We start from the raw sequence: 14,339 nt of genomic DNA on the forward strand, positions 1-14,339 counted from the left end.
AAGAAAATGCTGATCAAATTCCTCGATGACAACCTGCTCATCCTCGCGTCGCAAAAGAAGTGCAAGTTGAAAAGATTATCGATGACATTGAAGCACCAGGTCCTCTCACATGCTCAAAAGCTTCACATTTATCTAACTTTTGTGGGCACTATGCTTTTGTCTCTATCACAGAGCCCACTAAGGTAGATGAAGCATTTCTGGAGCCTGAGTGGATTCAGGCCATGCAAGAAGAATTACATCAATTCGAACTCAACAATGTCTGGGAACTGGTTAAACGTCCAGATCCTCGCAAGCACAATATCATTGGCACAAAGTGGATCTACCGCAACAAGCAAGATGAAAATGGCCTTGTGGTGAGGAATAAGGCACGGCTTGTAGCTCAAGGCTACACACATGTTTTAAAGATCCAAAGCATCCTGACAAAGTCTTCAGACTCAATAAGGCCCTCTATGGCCTCAAGGAGGCCCCTCGGGCATGGTATGATACTTTGAAGGAATTCCTCATGAAGAAAGGCTTCAAACCCAGTTCACTCGACCCTATCTTTTCACTAAATCTTATGATGGTGAATTGTTTGTGTGCCAAATATATGTTGATGATATTATCTTTGGCTGTACTGACCAACGTTATAGTGATGAATTTGCCTATATGATGAGTGAAGAATATCAAATGTCTATGATGGGAGAGTTGAAATTCTTCTTAGGTCTTCAAATTCGTCAACAGCATAATGGCATATTCATATCTTAGGAGAAATACCTCAAGGATGTACTGAGGAAAGTCGGCATGCAAGATTGCAAAGGGGTCAAAATTCCTATGCCCACAAATGGCCATCTAAGCACTAATGAAAATGGTATTGACTTCGATCAAAAGGTATACCACTCCATGATTGGTTCTTTATTGTACTTATGTGCATCTAGGCCAGATATTATGCTTAGTGTTTGCATGTGTGCCCGATTTCAAGCTACACCGAAGGAATCACACCATAAGGCTGTGAAGCATATTCTTCGATATCTAGCTCACACACCAACACTTGGATTATGGTACCCCAAGGGCTCGGCTTTTGATCTCATTGGATATTCTGACTCTGACTATGCTGGTGCTCGTGTGGACCGCAAGTCAACATCTGGTACATGTCATTTCCTCGGACGATCTTTGGTCTGTTGGTCCTCGAAGAAACAGAACTGCGTATCACTGTCTACTGCTGAAGCTGAGTACATTGCTGCAGGTTCTTGCTGTGCTCAATTGCTGTGGATGAAGCAAACTCTCAAGGACTACGGCGTCAACGTGAAGAATGTGCCTCTCTTCTGTGACAATGAGAGTGCCATCAAGATTGCTCACAACCCAGTTCAGCACTCGAAGACAAAGCACATTCAGATTCGTCATCATTTTCTTCGCGATCATGTGTTGAAGGGCGACATTTCTATTGAGCATGTGAAGACTAAAGAACAGCTAGCCGATATCTTCACAAAGCCCTTGGATGAGAAGAGATTTAGCAAGTTGCGGTGTGAGCTAAATATCCTAGAATCTTCGAATGTTCTTTGAAAAGGACACTCATCCTAACACTTATGCAAAATTGATGACTTAGATGTGCAACACATGAAGAAACGTTTTTCTTCAATCAATGAAGAATAACACTCTAAGTGTGAAGAAATTAATGAAGAATTTGATTCTCAGAGCCCTACGACAATTGTACGCGGTGTCTGAAATCATCATTCTTATACGGTGGGTCACGCCACCACAAAAGTTGAAAATCTTCAATTTGAGTTTTTTTCAGTTTTTGAAATTCCTCAGTTGTTCATGTTCTTCAACTTTGCATTGTCTTCACCTTCTCCATCGTCTTTCTTCATTGGCTATATATATATATGAGTTTATGTCCTCTACAGCATTCACTTATGGCTAATTCTTCAAGTTGGTTTTTCTGCTAAGTGAATGTGATCGGACCCTTCCCCCTCTATGCTATACTCAACCCAATCTATTCAAAAATTCTTCATGTGCGTTCTATTTGAAACTCGTTCAAAATCTTCACTGTGTCCTTGTCAGCTGAAGAATTTGCGAACGGAACTTTTAACGTATCTTATCCAAATTTCCGGCTTTGCCGCTCAAACCGTTCCGCATCCCACGAAATACTTATCTATTCACCGACGATCTAACACGATCTCCACTTCTCAGTACGTGGGTGACACATGTCAAGCGAATGAGAAGGGTCAGGGGCACGTTCGTCCAATTTCTTCGGGCGAACAGTTTTTCACCGTGTCTATAAATACCCCCTCTCCCCTTCCTCACTTCCTTTACTCCGCTCGACCTCTCTCCAGCTCGAGCTTCTCAAACCCTAGTGCCGCCGCTACTTCATCGTCGCCGATGAGGAAGAGCTTCACTGCCTCGACCTCGTCGCCGCCGTACTCGCGCCGGCCACGGAAATCTTCACTCCGCCGCCGCCATAGCTGTCTTCCTCTGCCGAGTTAGGGCGTGGAAGATCTGCACAAACGAACTTCTCATCTCTACCTCACAGTTCGTCGTGTTCTTCGTTCAGGGTAATTAAAAGTTACTTTTACTGCCCTCCTTGATTCAAATGATTTCTACAAAATCTTCAAAGGTGTTTATTCTTCAAATTCTTCACACACTAAACACCTCACATGTCATCTGTTCTTGATTCGTGTCTCTAAGCAATAATTTTTCTTCAAGATTCCTCAATTGTGTGGATCTTTGATCTATACAACTCTGGAACCTAAAAAAAGAATGCTTAGTGAAATTCTTCAAGACTCATCTGGTCAAATTCCTCAAACTTGTTCTTTTTGAAAAATCTTCTGAGAACGCATATGACCTCTTCAACTTCCTCGAAACTATACTCTGTTCACAGGTACTCATGTGCGCTGCTGAATCACTAGGTTCTCATCAACTTAACTCATTTGCAGCGTTCCTCGAAGAAAGTTTGCATACTTCTTCAGATAATTCAATTGTTCAAATTCCTCATCTGAAGAAAATGGCTGATGGAAAGAAGCCACAGAAAGGAGGAAAGAGGCCTGAGATCAACACTGCATTTGAAATCCCTGAGGACATCTATGCTGGGTACTGCACACCCCCTGAGGAAGATAAAAATCAGCGCAAGGTGCGCATTCAGAAGATAGAGAGGAGATGGGGAAGAGAGTGGAGGGAGTACAGATATGTGACTCCCAAGTACATGAAGAAATTCGCACTCAATGCTTCATGCTCAAGACCTCCGTTGGCACCTGGCCAAGAAGCTGATCTCACCAGCCTCAAGCGTGGTGAAGATTATCCTGATGAATGGGCCAAGCGCCAGGCCAAGCTGGCTAAACAAGCTAGAGAAGCAGTGAGGAAATTCAATGAAGACTCTGCTGCTCCTGCTGCTGCTGCCGCTGAGGTCTCTGTCAAGCCGAAGAAATCCATGGCAAAGAAGCCTGCACGTAAGCCAAGTGCTTCACCGTCAATGTCCTCACGGCCAATTCCTCACGCTGCTCCTGCTCCTCCAAAGTCCTCAGCTGCTCTGACCAAATCCTCAGCACCTATGCATCTTGCCACGTGCCAAAGGACTACAGGCATCTCTATTGCCTCAGGAGCTTCAACTAGTTCCTCAGCTGCACCAAATTCTTCAACAGGACCCTCTCTGCTGAAGACAAAGACCACTGCTGGACGAGGCTCTCGCCCAAGTCCTCACAAGAAGCAGGTCGCCTTCCAAGTGCCGTCTGAAGAAGACGAAGCTGATGATGAAGAACTTGCTGAAATCATCAGAGATAGGCAAGTCAGGGCCGCTAGAGCCAAGGGCACAAATGTGCCTATGCTTTTGGATCCAAAGTTGATCCTCGATTACATTGATCTCTAGCACAAGGACCCAAACACTCCTATGCCTGACTTCAAGCTGACTCCTGGCCAAAGTCATATGCTGACTGCCTTCATCCAAGAAGAGAAATGGAAATTTGAGAAGGACAGGCAGCTCAAGAAAGCGTAGTACAGGAAGGAGAAATTCGTGAAGAACAATGTTGTCTCTATGACAACTAATGAACTTGTGAAGATCCAGTCTGAAATCAAAGTCCTCAGTGATGATTTCAATGCTTACTATGCTGATTGGAAAGGAGCCAAGGTCAGGTTTGTTAACCTGACTAAGAAGTTCACCTCCAATGTTGCAGCCCCATTGCAACAAGAAATTCCTCAGGCTGAAACATCTGCTCAGCCAACTGAAGAACGTGCCAGCACCGCTGATGACATTCAGGCTACTAAAGAAAATGTGAGTTCCAGGGCTGATGACTGCATTCCAGCCGCTGATGAAATTGCCATGGCATCCACTAGTGGTGCGCCTGAAGAAAATGAAGAGGTCAGGGCAACTGCATTAGTTGTGCCTGAAGAAAATCAACCACATTCCTCTGCTCCTCCTGCGCCTACCCCAACTCCAATTCTTCCATTTGCATCAGATGTGAAGAAGACCAAGGCTGCAGAGCGTGCAGCAGTGAAGAAAAGGAAAGCATCAGCTCCTTCAGATTCTTCAGCACCGAAGAAGATGAAGAAATCGACAAGCTCATTTGCTAATCCAATTGATGTTGTTCCTGTTTCCTCCATGCCATCAAAGGAAATCGTCCCTTTTGATGAAGAATATGTGATCCCTAGCGGATCTGATGAAGAAAATCCTTCTGCTGCTTCGTCAGAGCAGATGGATGAAGAAATTGAAGTGGATAAAATCCCATAAACCCCCACAGTTTCCTCGCCTATGCCTCTGTTTACTGCTAAAGAGGCCAGCGTTGAAGAAATAGAAGATGAAGACGTGGACATTCGCTGTACCACACCAGTGATGAATGATGACTTTTTGGAAAGTCAGCACCCCAACTCTCCACTCTTAACACCATTGCAACAAATTCCTCAGTCCCCAGCAACTATAGTTCAAATGGAATCTGATGAAGCTCATGAAGAAATTCCAGCCACTAGTGCTGAAGAAAATGAAAATGAAGAATTGAAGACCCAGGCTACCACTGAAGAGGAACCAAAAATTCCTCAGCCTGAAGAACCTGCGATTGCGATTCCTGAGCTTGTAATGCAACTGACTGACACTCCTCTGCCCAAGCCAAAGGATCAATTCTCAAGGAAGCAAAAATTCAAGGCTAATGATTTCTTCGGCGAGATGTATTCTTCACTGATTACAACCCCTATGACTCTGCTCGCATTAGAAAGAGGCGTTTCTGGACTGCCAGCCAGGCAAATTTTTATTCCTCAGTGCTGTTCAACAAAGACAAAGTCTTCGATCATGAGCACATTCCTCACGTGGATATGGAATCTCTGTCGTGCTTCGTGCCAGTCCTCAGTGTTCTTTACGACGCTGGACTGTTAAATTTCTGCACTGATATATGTGATTGTAATGAAGAGCTCGTTCTTCAATTTTATGCAACTCTGCACATCACCGGAGACTCTGAAGATGTGAATTCATGGGTGCAGGACTGGATGTCTGAAAATACTCACTACAAGGCACCAGCTACTGAATTGCTTCGTGCTTTGCCCCTCAGTCCTCCCCTTGAAGCTACTCGTTGCGTCTACAGTGAACCTGAGCTTACAGATCACTATATGCAAGTGCTGATGAAGCCATTGAAGCCAGGTCAGGCCCCAAGAACTAAATTCCTTGTGAAGGAATTGTTATATGTGCCTCGGACTGTCTATCGCATTCTGACGAAGACATTGAGTCCTATCAAGGGCCACGACTCGAATGAAGAAGAAGTCGTTGGCATCATGAAGAATCTGCTTTTCAATATCATTCATGGCGTTCCCGTCAACTTCCATGATTTCTTCATGAGGACTCTGGCCAATGTCGCAATGTCACCGTTTGAATTGAAGCCTTATGCTCCGTGGATTATGAGATTCATCAGAACAAGGTCTTCACTCAACTACAAAGCTGATACACTGAACCATTGCGGCTACTTGCCCCCGATTGAAGTCCTCAAACGGACATTTTCCTCAGCTGATGAAAAGGGCAAGGCTACTGCTGTTATTGATGAAGGCATTCGTCCATTGGATGGTTAATTTCGCAAGGCTGCATCCTACTCCACAAATGATGACTCTGCCACCCATGACTCTGCCGCCAAAGCAACCAAGCCAAATCCTCAAGGCACAGCTCCCAGGGTGATGACTGACCGTGAGCTTCTCCTCAGTCTTCACCAGAAGGTTGATCGCAATCACAAATGGGTCAAGCGTCAGTTTGGTTCAATTCTTCACAACATGACTGCTACCCACAATGCAGTGAAGAAAAACCGTTACTACCTTCATGAAACCCTCAACCACACCTGGGATGTTCTATCGCACATTTATAGCGCAGAAGATCTGAAGAAAATGGGTATCAAGGAGGACTTTGACTGGTCTGCATGAAGACTTGGACGACACTACGGCAGGCCCTACATCAACAAACGACCCCAACAACGCTGGCGCTCCTTCATCAACTTGATATTCTTCAGGGGCGTTAGTCCTCATTTTCGAACCTTTTGGTCATTCGATGACAAAGGGGGAGAAATTTGAGTTAGTCTTCAAGCGGTTCTATCTATATGGGCGTTTTTTCTAAATTACAACTCTCATTCTTCTGATGACTTTGTTGGATCGAGTTGTAAACTTAAACTCTATGGTGGCCTGATACTTTTGCTATTTCTTCTGCATGCTTATTCCTCATTAATGTTATTGCACGCATGCTGAATTACATCAGTCACCATATTTCATCATGCATTTCAAATTCTTCATATATTATGTCAAATGCGTGTATGAATTACAAGATATAGGGGGAGATCTCCATGATTTTACTCTTCAAGTGTGCATTGCTTCAAAAGCAAATTCCTCACTATGCACATCTTCGGGGGGAGTTCTTCTATATCTTGCAATCAAATTCCTCAATATCAGTATTTACACTTCATATGTTTATCCCCGTTGAAAACTTAACCTATATTGTCATCAATCACCAAAAAGGGGGAGATTGTAAGTGCATCTAGTGCCCCTTAGTGATTTTGGTGTATTGAAGACTTATAGGTTAAGGGACTAATGTGTTTATGAGTGTACACAGGTCTATAAGTCCATGAGGAGTTTGATATTTACAGAGAAAGTCGACCCCTAAAAATGAAGTTCTTCGACTGAAGACTTTGGATTTCTGAAGACTTTCTGAAGACTTTGAAAGTGAAGAAATTGGTGTGACCTTGAAGACTTGGTATTCATTTGAGGAACATGAAGCGTGAAGCCTTTTGTGTTCGTAGTTTCATTTTCCCTTTCTTGAGTCATAGGAAACATCGTACTATTAAAGGGGGTCGAGGAAATACTAAGGAAAAATTTCCATGTGATGCTCAACTCAAAATCCTACACCTACCAATCCCTTCGAGTGAAGCCATTGGAAATCTCATACAGTTCAGTCATATTCTTCAGTGACAGAGACGAAGTTCTTCTGGTCTCTGAGGAATTTGTTCTGACTGAGGAGTTAGGAATTCGCTAGTGCGGATTGCCTACACAGTGAGGAACATGATAGCCCTGAGGAATTTGATACTCAAATTTCTGACCGTTGCTGTGCTATGCGCCAGCTGTCCCAAAATATCTACCCACCTAACGGTCATATCATTGAAGGGCATTTATGTCTTATCATGTCGGGCTGCTTCCTAGGTTATAAATAGCCGCCCCCTACAACCACTAGCTGGTTGGCTGCTCCGAGAGAAACTGACACTTGTCATTTGAGAGCATCCCATCCTCCGAGGACTTTGAGCGAAAATCATCAAGTGAGGAAAACCCAAACCCAAACACCTACAAACCCAAAGTGATTGAGCATCACTGAAGATATTGATCCTGCGTGGATCCGACGCTTGTTACCTTTGAAGACTATGCTTCTTCCAGACAGTTAGGCATCATGGTCTAGAGCATCCAAGAGGAATTTTGGATCGCCGAGTGACCGAGTTTGTGAAGGTTCGGAAGTCACCTGAAGACTTACCACAAGTGATTGGGCGAGGTCTGTGTGACCTTAGCTCAAGGAGAATACGGTGAGGACTGTGTGTCCTCAGGTTTAAATACCTAGCCGCTCCAACCAGATGTACAACTGAGACAGCAGTTGGAACTGGTCTACCAAATCATTGTCTTCACCAAGCCTAGTGGTTCTATTTCCTCAACTCTTTATTTCCTCATAACTGTGTTGTGCACTTGTTCATATATGTGTTTGAAGACTTTGACTGAAGACTTTCTCAATTTCCTCAGTTCAATTTCTTCAGTCTGTTTGTCTTCATCTTGTGTTATCCTGTGTTTACGCTTTCTGTACTCTGTGCTTGTCTTCATTTCATCATGATGACCATGCTTGTGTTCTGCTATGCATACTTTTGAGTACTTACTCTGCTGCAAGTAGTTCTTCGCTAAGGAATTTCCTCACTGGCAAATTCCTCAGTGAAGAATTCATATAAATCACCTATTCACCCCCCCCTCTAGTCGATATAACGCACTTTCATCCATACACCTCTTTTTTGGCTACAGAGTTGGGTGAAACTAGATGCCAACCAATGAACACTGTGCCCAGGGAATGGAGCCATGCCTACGAACAGCATCGATCAATTATATACGTTTCTTTATTTGTACACCTCCTCACAACTTTGTCTTCAGTTGTGATGTGAATATTGGCGCTGATCTGCGAACCATTGAGATGCATTAGCAGCCATGGTAGTTTCATTTGTATTTGATGGAATGTTGTAACGAGATAATCTTGAGGCAAGAGGAGACATGAATCCTAAGTTGAAACCTTTTTTTCTTGCGGGAACCAAAGTTGAAACCTTCATAGCATCACAGTACAATTTCATGAAAATTATGCGTACATATAAACAAATCCTGAAGGATTGATAGCAATGCTAGAAACAATGCAATTTCATTTTGCCGACATGTGGGACATCCTTCATCCGGCTCCACCTGCCATGCAGCAATATTCAGTGCACAAATGCAGGGAAAGATTCACCCCGGTCGTTGCACCGCTGTAGTAATGACTAGTGAGCAGTCAAATCATAGAGCCCCACCTTCGCCACAGTAAGTTTCTCGGATGAAGCAACCATCATTTCTCTGTTCGTTGAATCTGCTGGTACTCCCATATTCCTAGAGTAATAAGTTGCTCGGGCGAAGCAACCATCACTTCACCTTTCCACCAGTAAGTACTAGTACCTCCTTTTTTTACTCTAGAAATAACCACACGCGAATATTAGACGGTAGCAGCACAGCAACTGAATCAAAAATCAAAACCAACCAATGAACTACTACTAATGGTGAGCGTTTGCTAGTATCATGTACTCCGTCTGTCCATGTATATAGGGCTTAATGCGTTTTCCGAGACTAACTTTGGCCCTATTTGGATCAATGGTTAGAGTTAGTTTGAGCTAGTTGGGGCTCAAATAGCCCTAAAGTATCCAAGCATGAGGGTTAAATTGGAGCAAGTTGCACCGAACCCACCAAAAAAACTATCCCACCCAAGAGGTGCTAATTGGAGATAGTTCTCATTGGGCACACTGAAAAATCACTTTTCTCTCTCCATCAAGTGCATTTATCGTCAATCTAACCCTGTCACCCAAACACCTCTTTGGCTACAGTTAGTTCAGGGTTAGTCATGAGTTAGTCTAACCTCTAGCTAAGTTAGAGTATCCAAACATGAGCAGTATAGGACATCCAAGTTGCTCAAAGCATACAGCCAAATTCGTACATGAAAGGTTTTTTTTTAAACGGAACGTGAAAGGATCTTCGAATGATATAATTTTCCAATTATATAAAATCTTATCAATAGTCAAAGGCATCCTCAAACAATACATTACGCCCTATATAAAATCTTATCAATAGTCAAAACCAAGTGTTACTACTACACCAAACAAGTTCGAAATGAGAAACTGGACCCACTCATGGCACGGCACGCCTGTCTCATTTGGTCCGTCGGTCAAAGCGCTTCCTCTTCTTGGCATAACAATAGAGTACAGTATTTTTTTAAATGCACTTGGCATGTCGCTAACATGTGATGAGTTAACCGACCTCAATAGACGGCAAAAACGCCAGCCTGCCGCACTTTGAGAGAGACGAGGAGTGACAAGCGATACGGGCTGCTGGATTACTAGAGCTAGGTGTCGCACGGAGGCCAAGAAATATGGTGATAGCATGGGTTGGCCATGTATAGTATGATGTAACTACACTAGATTGCTGTGTTTCGTACTCTTCCGGTCTACTGTGGAGATGATTGGTTGATTTTATATCGCTGAATAATATAAAATATTATGAGTGCAGACGCTCCACCACGAGGTTCCTTGCTCCTTCTCGGTCATCGAGCATGCATGTAATGCTATTAATTAGCAAATAAACATTCTTGTTTCTTGACATATCAACCAATAAGAGATGTGGGTGTGCATGTTTTCAATGACTCGAGACTACCAAAACGACTTGGAGTGGTTAGTTCATTGCATGCAATGCCATTAATTAGCAAATAAACATTAAGTTATCTTGTTTTCCCTCCTTCTTGGTCACGGTGCACAACCAAAGATGGTTTATTCACCTGGACAGAGGGAGTAATATAAAATATTATGAGTGCAGACGCTCTATCGCGAGGTTCCTTGCTCCTTCTCGGTCGTCGGGAATCTATGAGGTGAGTGTTTGGTTCAAGCCACACCTTAGTCAAGCCACACTTGGACCCCACATGGAATACACACAAAAAATAAGGCAAGATTCCCTTAGGCTTGCCAACTTGTGGCTCTCATTTTGATGAACTAACCTTAGGCAACCTTGGCAAAAATGTGTGGCAAAGTGTGGCAATGCTAGGCCTAGAACCAAACAGTCCCTTTGCCACAAATAACCTTAGGCAAAGTGTGGATGCCACAAAAAGTGTGGCTATGGCCACCACAAGTTTGGTAATATTTGGCAAAAAATTGAGCCTATGACATGTGGACCATATAACTAGAGAAGTGTGGCAAGCCACAAGTGTGGCAATGAACCAAACACATGTCTAAGATGTTGTGGCATGACTAAGGTTAGACGTGGCAACCTTAGGCTAGGAACCAAACATGCCCTATGTTCTTCCACTTTTTTTATGTCATCTTTGTTCATCCTTTTGCCAACACGCGGGACATCTAGCATCAAGGTGCACGTGTCATGCAAGAAAATGGAGATAAGCAGTGCGTAAGTGAGTCATGCACTTCATTGGCACCTAGTACGTACTACGCAATATTTTTTCTCCTCGATGGCACGTGAATAGTGCATGTACTCAATGAAGGAGCACGGGATGGTAGCCTCAACTCACAGAACGATGAGCTCCCTCTCCAACGCGTGCGCGGTGGCTCGCAGCACGAGGAGAAACTTTTGCTTACAAGCGGTGGATGTGCAACAGTTCATTTGGTGTCAGATTGCCACAAGTACTACTGTAGTACCATCATTATTGTTCGACTTCCGGAAGAGGAGAAGAGCCAAGCGCAAGGTCGCCTACTAACCTAGTACTACTAAATGAACTACTGCATGGTTAATTAATATAGGCGGCTCTCGCAGCGGCACATCATTAACACAGTGCTCTTGCAGCAGCAAGTACTCTCTTTGTAAAGAAAAATAAAGGATTGGAGTGGCATGTCCACTTGAATCCCATAGCATTAACACTGTGTTCCCCTAAAAACCAGAGTGTTTGACATAGGAAAAACAAAGGAAGTGAAAAAAAAAGTTGGGTGGATGCTAGATTGCCAATTAACACATGATTACATGGGAAAAAAATCTTATAGCATTCTAACCTATGAATCAAACGACCAATGTAGGTAGCACGGTGCTGTCTCTCATCGACCTCCTCTGCAGGAGTTTTCTTCTAGTAGTGGCGGAGCTTAGGCCAAGGACACAATTTATTTTCAAGTAGGGCTCCATTAACTCAATTATGTCTCCTAGCTAGCAGCGCCCACCTGCAAATGAGCGCCATCGTGAGCTGCGCGACAATGATAGAGGCTCTGGGAGAACCAGAGGTAGGCGGGCGGCGAGCCGACGAGGTAGCCCGATGATCCCTTGAGCTTGAAAGGCACCCGCATGATCTCCTCTCCTCGTAGGGAAGGTCGGGGTCCATTGGGTACATCTCCGACGACATCCGCGGCTTCCGACGGCGTCGTTGCCATTTCATTAGTGTAAATAATTAGTCAATTCCTAGTCAACAATCAAAACCGCCTAAACTCTAACATTTGAACACTAAAACCGCTCAAGGGGGTGATATACCCGGTTTTAGAGATTTGAGGGTAAAAATCGTACCAAAATTGACTTTGGGGGGTTATTTGTCCATCAACTTACACTTGAGGGTGAAAAATATACTTCTTTCAATGGTCCGTTGGTCAGAGTATTCTTTATAGATTTATAACATGTGGGACCGAGTGTGAGTGAACCAACCTCAATCGACGGCAAAATCGCCTGCTGGACGCACTTTGAGAGAGACGAGGAGCAAGAAGAGATACGGGTTGGTCGTGTCATGCAAGAAAATGGCTGTACTATAGTAGAGGTAGAGGTAGATGTAGATGTAGTGTAGACGTAGATGCAGATGTAGATGTACATGTTGAGATGTAGAGATAAGTGAGACTCACCAACGGTCACCAACGTAGGCCGAGTACGTGCACGAATCACCCATAAAAAAGGAGTATGTGCACGAAGAGAAAAATTGCATGCACGGATGCATGTACTCTGTGCCTCATTCCCTAACACACGCGCGCGGGTACACGGTGGAGCTCATTTCTGGATGAAGAGGCGGCTCACGTGATAATTTGACGCGTTTGGTAGTTGTTCACTTAGTGGAGGGTCGGGAACCACGCGTGGACGAATCAAAGTTCGACCATGACGCGGTGGCGTGTTTGTTTTTATTTTTTTTCTTCAATAGAACGTACGCAGTTTTTTTCTTGAATGGCACGTGAATCGTGCACATACTCAATGACAGAGCACGGGATGGATGGTAGCCATGGACATGAACAACCAAATTGATCCCCATCACAAGTTTAGATTTCAAGGTGCATTACATAATATCATGCAAGTATTAAGAGAAAATTGACCAATGCATGTACTTTATCCATGCATGCATTACAATTAATACAATGGTAAACATAATTTTTTTAGGAAAACAAGAGCATTAATTGGGTGCTTTTGCAAATTACATTCGTTTGAGGACAATAACGATGGATGGATATGCATCCAACCAGGCAAACAGAAGCTTTGTCACATTCTTCCTGTTGAATGTGAGGTTACTATTGTCCAGGAGGCTTAAGTTTTTCGTAAAGAGATTTCTCACGGACGGACATGTTGAACAGCAAAACAAAGAAGTTTCAGGTGGACAAATGGGCTTCTGAACGTGCTCGGCTTCTATTTACAACAACTTGTAGTCATCCTCCAATAATTTGTTTTGCACAGAATGTTGATTTTATGGATCAGATCGATCCATTTGTTTGTGACTGCGAAAAAGAGTGGTTGGGTTAGATGTTATTGCCATGTTCAATTTGGGTCTTGTCTAAATTTGATGAACAATTAATACTTGGGCTTTTTGTACTTTTTGTAAGCTTCTTTTACATGTTGTTGCCCTCGTACTACCCTCCGCCTGCCACTACACGGCCGCACCTTCCACTGCTCCGGTTCATTCCCTTCCGAGGCCTCGCCGTTGTTCTTCGCCTTGGTTCGCTCGCCGTGCCCGCCGCCGTCTGGCGTTGTCAACATGGTCAACAACCAAGAGGAATCAGGAGATGACTGTACATGGAGAGACTGACAGTAGGGACCCACCAGGGTCATTGCATTACGCAAGCATGTGCCTCGTTATTACTCCTACAAGCCAAAAAAATACTTCCTCCTAATTGTTTGACAACTATAGTAGGTCCCACGCCATTGTCAATGTAGTCAATAAACGAGAAAATTACACAACAAGCGGATAACACCAGGGACGTAGCAGCTCGCCCAATTGTTTTTTAGTTTTAGAGACAGAGCTCAACTGCGCGCTGTGCAGGGGTTGTGGCCCGTCTAGCCCACGCTTACGCTTTTATTTAAGCACATGACGAGCCCAGTTGATATCTTTTTTCTTTCTGAAAATGGCTAGCCCAGTTCTTTTTTTTTTGGAGAATACCCAACGAGGCCTGCTTGCTTTTCTCAGCCCTGCTGGGCCACAAATCATTCAAGACGAGGAGGGATATGTAAGTAGTAAGAAATGGGCTTCCCCGGAAAATGGTCTATAAGTTGTAAGAAATGGGCTGTAAATTTTTAACCAAAGCCAACCAGCAATTACATTAAATATTGTTTTTTCTGGATTTCTCTAGTCTTATAAAAAGCAGAGTTGGTGATGATGGTGTGCCTGCCATCCTGCAATATAGGCAGTCCGATCTATATCTAATGGATAGGAAGGA

This window comes from Triticum aestivum, chromosome 1D (assembly GCF_018294505.1).
Source record: "Triticum aestivum cultivar Chinese Spring chromosome 1D, IWGSC CS RefSeq v2.1, whole genome shotgun sequence".
NCBI lineage: Eukaryota > Viridiplantae > Streptophyta > Magnoliopsida > Poales > Poaceae > Triticum > Triticum aestivum.